Source organism: Neophocaena asiaeorientalis, unplaced genomic scaffold (genome assembly GCF_003031525.2).
Source record: "Neophocaena asiaeorientalis asiaeorientalis breed wild unplaced genomic scaffold, Neophocaena_asiaeorientalis_V1.1 scaffold106, whole genome shotgun sequence".
In the NCBI taxonomy this organism is placed as follows: Eukaryota; Metazoa; Chordata; class Mammalia; order Artiodactyla; family Phocoenidae; genus Neophocaena; species Neophocaena asiaeorientalis.
This window is the reverse complement of record NW_020172597.1, coordinates 4,530,720-4,541,242: the sequence shown is the minus strand read 5'-3', so window position 1 is coordinate 4,541,242 and position 10,523 is coordinate 4,530,720. Positions and strand designations below refer to the sequence as shown.

At 38.9% G+C, this 10,523-nt stretch overlaps 1 long non-coding RNA gene across 3 annotated transcripts in view; it reads right to left on the bottom strand.

The window, feature by feature from the left end:
* The window catches only part of LOC112395519 (uncharacterized), a 23,075-nt gene that overhangs the window by 7,406 nt on the left and 5,146 nt on the right, over nucleotides 1-10,523 (bottom strand). For all 3 annotated transcript variants that reach the window (XR_003002399.1, XR_003002401.1, XR_003002400.1), the window contains exon 4: nucleotides 3,047-3,173. This is a non-coding gene — a long non-coding RNA (uncharacterized LOC112395519). The remainder of the gene's footprint in view (nucleotides 1-3,046; nucleotides 3,174-10,523) is intronic.

Below are 10,523 nucleotides of genomic sequence, written 5' to 3'. Positions count from 1 at the left end.
GGCACAGTCATAAAGTTTCTTTCCCGTGTGGGAAAGGGGATGCTTTAAGAATGAGAAAATGTTTACAATGATGAAAAAATATGACTGTCAAGTTAGAAGACCTCAATGGAGGTTGTTAGCAACAGAATATCAGACTGGAGAATGTAAGAAACTATGTTAGTGGATTAAAAGATCAACTTGAAGATGGGACTTCCTGGTGGCGCAGTGGTTAAGAATCCACCTGCCAATGCAGGGGACTAGGGTTCAAGCCCTGGTCTGGGAAGATCCCACATGCTGCAGAGCAACTAAGCCGGTACACCACAACTACTGATCCTGCGCTCTAGAGCCCGCAAGCCACAGCTACTGAGCCCACGCTGCACAACTACTGAGCCCGCATGCTGCAACTACTGAAACCCACAAATCTAGAGTCCGTGCTCTGCAACAAGAGAAGCCACTGCAATGAGAAGCCTACACCGCAAGAAAGAGTAGCCTTTGCTCGCCACAACTAGAGAATGTCTGTGTGCAGCAACGAAGATCCAACGCAGCCAAAACTAAATAAAATTTTAATAAATAAATAAATAAAAGTTCTTTAAAAAGAAAAAGATCAACTTGAAGAGTTCTACTAGGACTCAGAGGAAAGGATTTTAAAAATGGAATTATGATCTTGAAGCTCCTATGTATTATATGTATAAGAGATTCAGAAGGAGAGAAGAAAGAATATGAAATAATAATAATAATAAATAATGAGAATGTACTTAGTCTGAAAGAGAACTTGATTCTCTTAGATTGAAACCCAGGACCACTTAGGAGTGCTAAAAAAAAAAAAAGACAAACTAACATATACACCTACCAGGATGAAATTTACGAACTTCAAGGATCAAGAAAACATAAGCATACAAAACATTAAAAAAGCAAAACAGGGCTTCCCTGGTGGCGCAGTGGTTGAGAGTCCGCCTGCTGCTGCAGGGGACACGGGTTCATGCCCCGGTCCGGGAGGATCCCACATGCCGCGGAGCGGCTGGGCCCGTGAGCCATGGCCGCTGAGCCTGCGCATCCGGAGCCTGTGCTCTGCAACGGGAGAGGCCACAGTGAGAGGCCACAGTGAGAGGCCCACGTACCGCAAAAAAAAAAAAAAAAGCAAAACAAGTTACTCCCTTGAAAAGAGACTAAGACTGACCAAAGACAATAGTACAATATTTTCAGAGTCTTGAGGGAAAAAAGACTATCAGCAAGCAAGCTAAACCTAAACCAATGATTCCAAGGACAAAAGGAAGGAAAAAAAAGTGGGGACAAAGATGTCCAAAATTTGTCAAAATAATAACTCGTGGGGCTTCCCTGGTGGCGCAGTGGTTGGGAGTCTGCCTGCCGATGCAGGGGACACGGGTTCGAACCCTGGTCTGGGAGGATCCCACATGCCGCGGAGCAACTGGGCCCGTGAGCCACAACTACTGAGCCTGCGTGTCTGGAGCTTGTGCTCCACAACAAGAGAGGACGCGATAGTAAGAGGCCTGCACACCATGATGAAGAGTGGCCCCCGCTTGCCACAACTAGAGAAAGCCCTCGCACAAAAACGAAGACCCAAAACAGCCAAAAAAAAAAAAAAAATAAAAAAAAAAAAAAAAAAAAACTCGTGAAAAGGGAAGACATGGAATATAAAAAGTAGAAATGAATAAATTAAAGCTTTTCCTCTTTTTCCCTCAACAAAATCTCATGAAATATCAAGGGAAAACTCCCCATGAGCTGAAGGCTTCAGAGATGAATGGGCTCAATAACAGGCAAATATAATTATGGGGTGGGGGGGTGGCGGGGAGGACTGCCTAGCTAGGCACATCCTGGTAAAATTCCTAAATTCCAAAGAAGGGAGGGACAAGAAAAACAGGTTAAACAAACAAAAATAAGATAAAATAAGACAGAGAAAATTACTAAACGAATGAATCAGATCAGAATCAGCAGTATCCGAGGCTTAAAAACAAAGATACAATGGCTAGAACATTCTCAGGGAAAATGATTTTGAATCTAAAGGTCTCTACTCAGTCAAACTACTATGCAAGGGACTTCCCTGGTGGTGTAGTGGTTAAGAATTCGCCTGCCAAGGCAGGGGACACAGGTTCAAGCCCTGGTCCGGGAAGATCCCAAATGCCGCGGAGCAACTAAGCCCGTGCGCCACAACTACTGAGCCTGCGCTCTAGAGCCCGTGAGCCACAAATACTGAGCCCGCATGCCACAACTACTGAAGCCCGCGTGCCTAGAGCCTGTGCTCTGCAACAAGAGAAGCCACGACAATGAGAAGGCCGTGCACTGCAACAAAGAGTAGCCCCCGCTCACTACAGAAAGCCCACATGTAGCAACAAAGACCCAACTCAGCCAAAAATAAATAAATTAAAAAAAATTAATTTCAGTATATCAATACATCATACAATGGAATATGATATAGCCAGTTAAAAGACTGAGATAGGTCTAAATATTTTGACATGTAAAGATATCTAACATATGTTACTAACTAAAAGGAAAGTTGCAGAGCTAATTTTTATAACATAAACAGATAAATACACAAATAGAAACAAAACAAATATGTATCTGTGAGCTTATATATTTTCTGTCTGCTTATACGTAATATAAATAGAAAATAGTCTGAAAGATACTTTTTACTTTATATGCAGTATATTTTGTTTTAATATCTTTCTAATTAAATAAGTAATTACAGGGAGGGGGGCATGGGGAGTGACTGCTTAATGGGTATGGGGTTTTCTTTTAGGGTGATGAAAATGTTCTGGAACTTGATAGAGGAGTTAGTTACACAACATTGTGATGTACTAAATGCCACTGAATTGTACACTTTCAAATGGTTAATTTTATGTGAACTTCACCTCAAAAAAAAAAAAAAGAAATATAAATGGCGGAGGGGGAACTCAAGTTTTTACTTAGTAGCAATATTTTTCTTTCTTCAATAGTGATTTGGACACTCTGATATTTGAATCTCAAGCCCTCACCTAGTTAAACACTTTAAGAGCTCACAGCTTTAAACAACCAAAGGAACAAAAATTCTCCAAAGAGCAGTTGTCCTCACCCACTAAGACCAGGTTGCCATAGATCTCCAGCATCACCTCTTTGTACAGGGCCCTCTGTGCGGGGTCCAGCTGCCCCCACTCCTCCTCGGTGAAGTCCACGGCCACATCCTTGAACGTAACATGTTCCTAAGACACCAATGAACAGTAATTCCTCTTCAGTGAGCAAACATCTACACCAGCTTCCGTGGTACAAAGGGTACAAACTTGGCAACACTGAGAAAGGTAGACAGTATAAAGGGGACTTCAGAATTTTGTCCTAAGCTGTAAGAATAATTTAAAGAACAATAAAAAAATTTAAAAGATATGTATATCTCTTGCAGAGGCTCACCAACCCTAATAATATGAGGAGCTCTTAAAAATCAATTAAAAAATAAAATGCTCCCGGTAAAAATGGACAAATGGTAAATAATCTGAGTAATTTCAAGAAGAAAAAAAAAATTACCAATAAACACATGAAAAGACATGCTGCCTCACAAATTATCAAAGAAATGGATATTCGGATAACGAGGCATTATTTTCCCCTATCCTTGGATATTATCCTTTGATATTATCCTATTTTCCCCTATACTTTGATATTATCAAAGAAATGGATATTCAGATAACGAGGCATTATTTTCCCCTATCCTTGGATATTATCCTTTGATATTATCCTATTTTCCCCTATACTTTGATATTATCAAAGAAATGGATATTCGGATAACGAGGCATTATTTTCCCCTATCCTTGGGGCAAAGATTAAGACTTAGAATACCCACTACCAGTGACAGTATGAGAACTCACATACCCCCATATACTGTTGGAAGGAGTATAAATTGGTATAAACTTTTTTGGAGAACAATTTGGCAGTATTTATCAAACATATCTTTTGATCCAGCATTTCCAATTCTAGAAATTCATCCTCATAAGATAACTAATGACTTCCCTGCTGATAAACCCAATGGAAAGTTTTCAATCCTTTTTATGCTTGACTCCTTGGCATTATTTGGTCCTGTTGACCACATGGTGTTCCTCAAAACTCCTCCGAGAGTCTGGATATCTTAGTATCCTAACTCTCCTAACACTCTGGTCAATCTTTCTTAATCTCCTTCTCTCCTGGTCAATGTGCGGGTTTCCTGGGTTGGATCCTAGGCCTTCTTCTCACTCTCCCTATGTGATCTCATATATTCTGATAGCTTGAAACGCCAACTGAATGCTGACAACTCTCAAATGTACTTTGGCAGCCAAGACCTCAAGCTATACCTAGAGTTCCAGACCCAAATATCTCCCTGGTGAACATCCAGTGTGAAGCATAGTGCCTGATCTACAGTAGGTCATCAATCAATTTCTACCAAGTGAAAGAAATATCTATTTGGATGTCTCAAAGACATCTAAATCAACATGCTCAGTTCTGACTTTATCTTCCTTTCCAAAACTGCTTCTCTCCCAGTGCTCTCTAACTCAGGAAACCCCACCTCCAACCACGCAGATGTTTAGGTCAGAAACAAAGAGGTCATCCTTGACTTCCTCTCTCCCATCCCTCACATGATCTGTCACTAAATCTTTTAAAATCTCTCTTTTACCTCCACTGCCCCCACTTTATTCTGAGCCACCACGACCTCACCTCTGCCTCCTAATTGGTCTATATCATCCTGCCTTCCTGCAACATAATCTCTACTCTGGCTCCTCTTTTTGTGCCCATTCCTTAAATATTAATATTTGTGTTCCTCAAGATTCTTCTCTGGTTATCTTCGTTTTCTTCTCTTCTCACATATCAGCTGGATGATCTCAACCAAGCCCATGACTGTAATGACCATATACATGGTGACAACTCATAAATTTGTATCTTTCACCTGGATCTGTCTCAGACCTTGATATCTATCTACCTTCTAACTTCTTTAATTGGATGTCTGACAAGTGCTTCAAACTGTCTTCTAACTCCCCTCTGCACACACAAACACACACAGAAACACAGAGGCTCCATCTCCTCTGTTCCTTATCTCAGTGAAGACTATCACCTTTCACCCAGTTGCCCAAAACTTGTATTTCAGCCTTACCTACTCCCATTCCCTCACTCTCCACCAACATATACAGACCCACAGTGTTAAATATGTTTTAGATGCGTACTTGGAAATGTCCATATTCTTTATATACTTATTTATCTACAAAGCCAAGTTCTATTCCATTTCATTTCAAAGTTATATTTCAACATAAAGTTCATGTGACACTGGCTAATTAGCCAGGCTAACTGATACCTTTATTATTAAACAAATCCAAGGATTCTTTGATCTATAATTCTTTTTGGAAGCCCAGCACCTTTAAACATTTAATTAGGAAGATATCATTTCTATTTTCAAGCAAGTTTGTAGATTCTTAGACTATCTTAAAGACTAACCACCAAGTGTAAATATAGCTGCATCCACACCTGAACAGAGTGGCTAGGTATTAAAATGCCCTTGATAAGAATTGGCAGTTTTGGGAATAGACAGGAAGGTGTCCTATGAACTGAAAATGATTTTATGAGATTACTTAAAAGCTAGTGCTTTCCTTTCCAATCACTGCACTGTAAAGAAGTCTAATATGGGTACAGCCACTGTGGAAAACAGTGGTTCCTCAAAAAACTAAAAATAAAACTACCATATGATCCAGCAATCCCACTCCTGGGTATATATCCAAAGAAAAGGAAAACACTAATTTGAAAAGATACATGCTCCCCAATGTTTATAGCAGCACTATTTACAATAGCCAAGATATGGAAGCAACCCAAGTGTCCATCAACAGATGAATGGCTAAAGAAGATGTCTCTCTCTCTCACACACACACACACACACACACACACACACACACACACACACACACACACAATGGAATACTACTCGGCCATAAAAAAGAATGAAATTTTGCCATTTGCAACAACATGGATGGACCTAGAGGGTATTATGCTTAGTGAAATAGTCAAACAGAGAAAGACAAGTACTGTATGTTATCACTTATATGTGGAATCTGAACAAAAAAACCACAAACAAAAGCAAATGAATGAATATAACAAAACAGAAACAGACTCACAGATATAGAGAATCAACTAGTAGTTACCAGCAGGGAAAGGGAAGGGGGTAGGAGCAAAATAGGGGTAGGGGAGTAAGAGGCGCAAACTACTATGAATAAAATAAATAAGCTACAAGGATATATTGTACAGCACAGGAATATACCTGATATTTTATAACTTTAAATGGAATATAATCTATAAAAATTTTGAATCACTATGTTGTACACCTAAAACTAATACAATATTGTAATTCAACTATACCTCAACTTAAAAAAAAGTCTAATATGAATGAGGATGTGATAGATCTTTTAGTGTGGTTATTTGTATTTATTATGGTTCTAAGAAGAAAGATTAAGTTGTATTGTGGGAAAACTCTAAGAATGACATTCAATGTCTTTTATAAAGCTTTGAAATAGTTTACTAGTGATCTGTCAGTCTTGAAATTCAAACATCAACATCATTAATGCTTAGTCTACAATAACTGTAACTTATTTTCTAAGACTATATATTATGTGACTCGAAGGCACACTTAAGACTTATGTTCTGGATATCTATCCACTGTCTTAATTCTGTTTCTCAATCATCACAAACTTATTTCCTATAGAGAGCATTCACTGCAATGCAGTCAAGTAACAGAAAATTTCTAAGTCTAGAAATACAGCAACTTCAGAAACAAAGTTGATGAAAATAAATTCCCAGTTATTAGGCATGTTCACACTGTAGTATTCATTTTCAATTCTTAATTATGAGAAGCTTTTAGGAACTGGCTGTAAAGGTGAAATATTCAAGTTGGTCTTGAATAAAGAGACACTGCTAATGTTTTGTTTATTTGACCCTAAGAATTTAGCCTGATAACAGCTGGCATTAGAAAATCTATTAACATACATAATCATAACAAGTAAAAAAGGAAAATCCACATGACCATCTCACAGGATGGCAAAATAGCATTTAATAAAATAAATCAAATTCTAATTTAAAAACACTTTTTTTTTTTTGGCTGCACCATGCGGCATGCGGGATCTCAGTTCCCCAGCCAGGGATTGAACCCGCGCCCCCTGCACTGGAAGCATGGGTTCTTAATCACTGGACCACCACGGAAGTCCCTAAAAACACTTTTAAAGGACATTGGTCTAGGTAGTGAAATAAACAGACAAAACATAAACCCAGATGAGAATAACAGATTATCAATATGCAATGATAATATTTTGACTTGGTCTTAAATATTGGGAGATTGAAAATATTTGTAAAGGAGTCTGTTTTACAAATTTAACCAGATATGAATAATGAATGATCACATCAATTAAATTTTGTCATTTTCTAAAATTTATTCTTAAATATAGTAGAAATGTGTCATTATAAATGCCTAAAACCACAGTTTTTAATGCCCAACCCTAGGTTTTATTTCAGCTATTAAAGAAGCAACATCAAGTGTATTTAAGGCTGTATCACTACAGATTGTGCTGAAAAATCACTTGCAGTGTTGCAACGTCTCACACCTATAATGATCCTACACACAGTGAGTAAGTAGTACAGGCACACATAAATTAGCTGCTGATATAAATGAAACCTCTAAGCCTATGATCTATTTGATCTCATGTAAAGAAATACATTTTTTGGTTCTTCTTCATATTCCTTGTTTGTAAAATGTCTGCAGTATGGCTGTACTATTTATTCACTTGGCTGAGGATTTTTTCTAAACAGTGCATATTCTTTTTATATAATATAAAAAATGCAGTGGCAACTTTGAGTCTCTAATCTAGCCCACTAGTTTGACGAAGTGCTGGCTTGTATGTCTAGGCTAGACACAAATTATAACTTTTTCCTAGGGTATGTACTGACATAATTAACATTCATCTATGGAAAGAAAACTTGATAAAACAACACACATTTCAAATAACCCCCTCCCTCTCACTCTCACAATGAGAATCACATTTCATTTGCTATTTTTTTCTGATAACAAAAGTGCTATTATGGAAGATAAGAGAAAACTACAAAAAAATACAAAATATATAATCATATTGCCCCCAAATAACTACTATTTACATTTTGGCATATATATGTAAGTTTTAAAACTTGGGGATATTCTTTACAACTTTTAAAAACATTTTTCAATTAAAATATCATGAACATTTTCCCCTATTAGTAAATATTCTTCTATACCTTGTTAATGGCTATATAGTGGCTCTTCTCATGGTTATATCATAATTTAACAATCTCCCAGGACTTCCCTGGTGGCCCAGTGGTAAAGAATCTGCCTTCCAATGCAGGGGATGCGGGTTCGATCCCTAGTCAGAGAAGCAACTAAGCCCACGTGTCACAACTACTGAGCTTGTGGGCCTCAACTAGAGAGCCACAACTAAAGAGAAAACCCGCATGCCACAACTAGAGAGGAGCCCGCACGTCACAGCAAAGAGCCCACGCATTGCAACGAAAGATCCCGTGTGCCGCAACTAAGATCCAACACAGCCAAATAAATAAATAAATATTAAAAACAAAACAACAGGGGCTTCCCTGGTGGCGCAGTGGTTGAGAGTCCGCCTGCCGATGCAGGGGATACGGGTTCGTGCCCCGGTCCGGGAAGATCCCACATGCCGCGGAGTGGCTGGGCCTGTGAGCCATGGCCGCTGAGCCTGCGCGTCCGGAGCCTGTGCTCCGCAACGGGAGAGGCCACAACAGTGAGAGGCCCGCGTACCGCAAAAAACCAAAAAACAACAGCCACAAAATGTCCCTATATTGGACACTAAAGTTACTTACCACTTTTCATTACCATAATGATACTGCAAGTTATATCATTGTATTTAAATTATATGCACTTATCCACTCTTTTTCTCAGGGTAAATTCCTAAAAGTAGAATTGTTAGCTAAAAGACTTTTGTTAGGTTTGTTAGGTAAAGACTTCTGACACATATTTCCAAAGCCCTCCAAAAAGTTTGTAGCAAAATGACATTTAGTTTAAAAGTATTTGAGTGTCCTGGTTTTACCAGTAAGTATTTTTAAAAAACACATCTCTGATAATTTGATAGGTGGCAAAAATGCCATTTCATTATATTATAACATCTCTTGGATTACTAGTTAAGTTGAAAAATAGTAAACCAGATGCTACAAATATTTATAAGATTTACAGGTCAATAATATCATGTCACAAAAATAAGGAATTTCACCTAACTGGAAACAAAGAAAAAGAACTACTCCTTTCCCCACAACTGAAAAGGAAAAATAAGACAAAACAACCCAGTGAGCTGAGAGCACAGTGGCAGGCAGTTGGAAAGGACGGGTTGCCCTGCAGAGATGCCAATAGCAGCGCTGCTGTGGTATATGGAACCTTATGCCAGCTGCAGGGTGGGAAGCTTAGCCTGACCTGGGACCTCTGAGGAACTGGGACCATCCCATGTTAGTACCATCCTCTAAGCTACTGGCAGAAACAGAAGCATATTTCCCCTGGAGAAAAATTTCCCATAGGACTCAAATAAAGATCAGTCAATGAGCTCATAATTAAACTCATCAAAGGGGAGAGTGAGCATAAAACAGATTTACACTACCAACAACTACACATATTTAAACTATCAGATACAGAACCAGAACAGCAATACATGAATTATTTGAAAAAATAAAAGATGCAATTATAAGATGAAAAAGCAAAGAAATTATCTGAAAATAACATGCAGTTGTGAAAAAAATAACAAATGGAATGTCTAAAGATGCATTAAAAAGGAACTTCTAGGAAGAATGTATTTCAGGAAAAAGAAAAGTGATCCCAGAAGGAAAGGCTGAGACAGAAGAAAGAATGGCAAGCAAATAAATGATAAACATATATGTAAATCCAAACAAACATTATCTGTATAAAATAATAATTCTAATAATATCTAATTTATTAAGAGGACAGAATTAAAATGCAAAAAACAGGGACTTCCCTGGCGGTCCAGTGGTTAGGGCTCTGCACTTCCAATGCAGGGGGCACAGGTTTGATCCCTGGTCGGGGAACTAAGATCCTGCAAGCTGCTCAGCAAGTCCAAAAAAATAAATAAAATGCAGAAAACAATAGCTTTTAAGTCAATGGGGGATGTGATCAGTAGTTCCTAAGTCCTTGCATTATTCTGAAAGAGGTTAACATATTGTTTAAACCCAGGCTTGCAAGTATGCACGATAAAATTTCAAGGGTAACCACCAAATGAATGGATATAAGTTATCAATTTCAAACATGTAAAGAGGAAAAAGAAAAAAAAGAAAAAACCCTCTCCACTTAAAAAACAAACAAAAAGGGCTGCCCTGGTGGCGCAGTGGTTGAGAGTCCACCTGCCGATGCAGGGGACACGGGTTCGTGCCCCGGTCTGGGAGGATCCCACATGCCGCGGAGTGGCTGGGCCCGTGGGCCATGGCCGCTGAGCCTGCGCGTCCGGGGCCTGTGCTCCGCGGCGGGAGAGGCCACAACAGTGAGAGGCCCATGTACCGCCAAA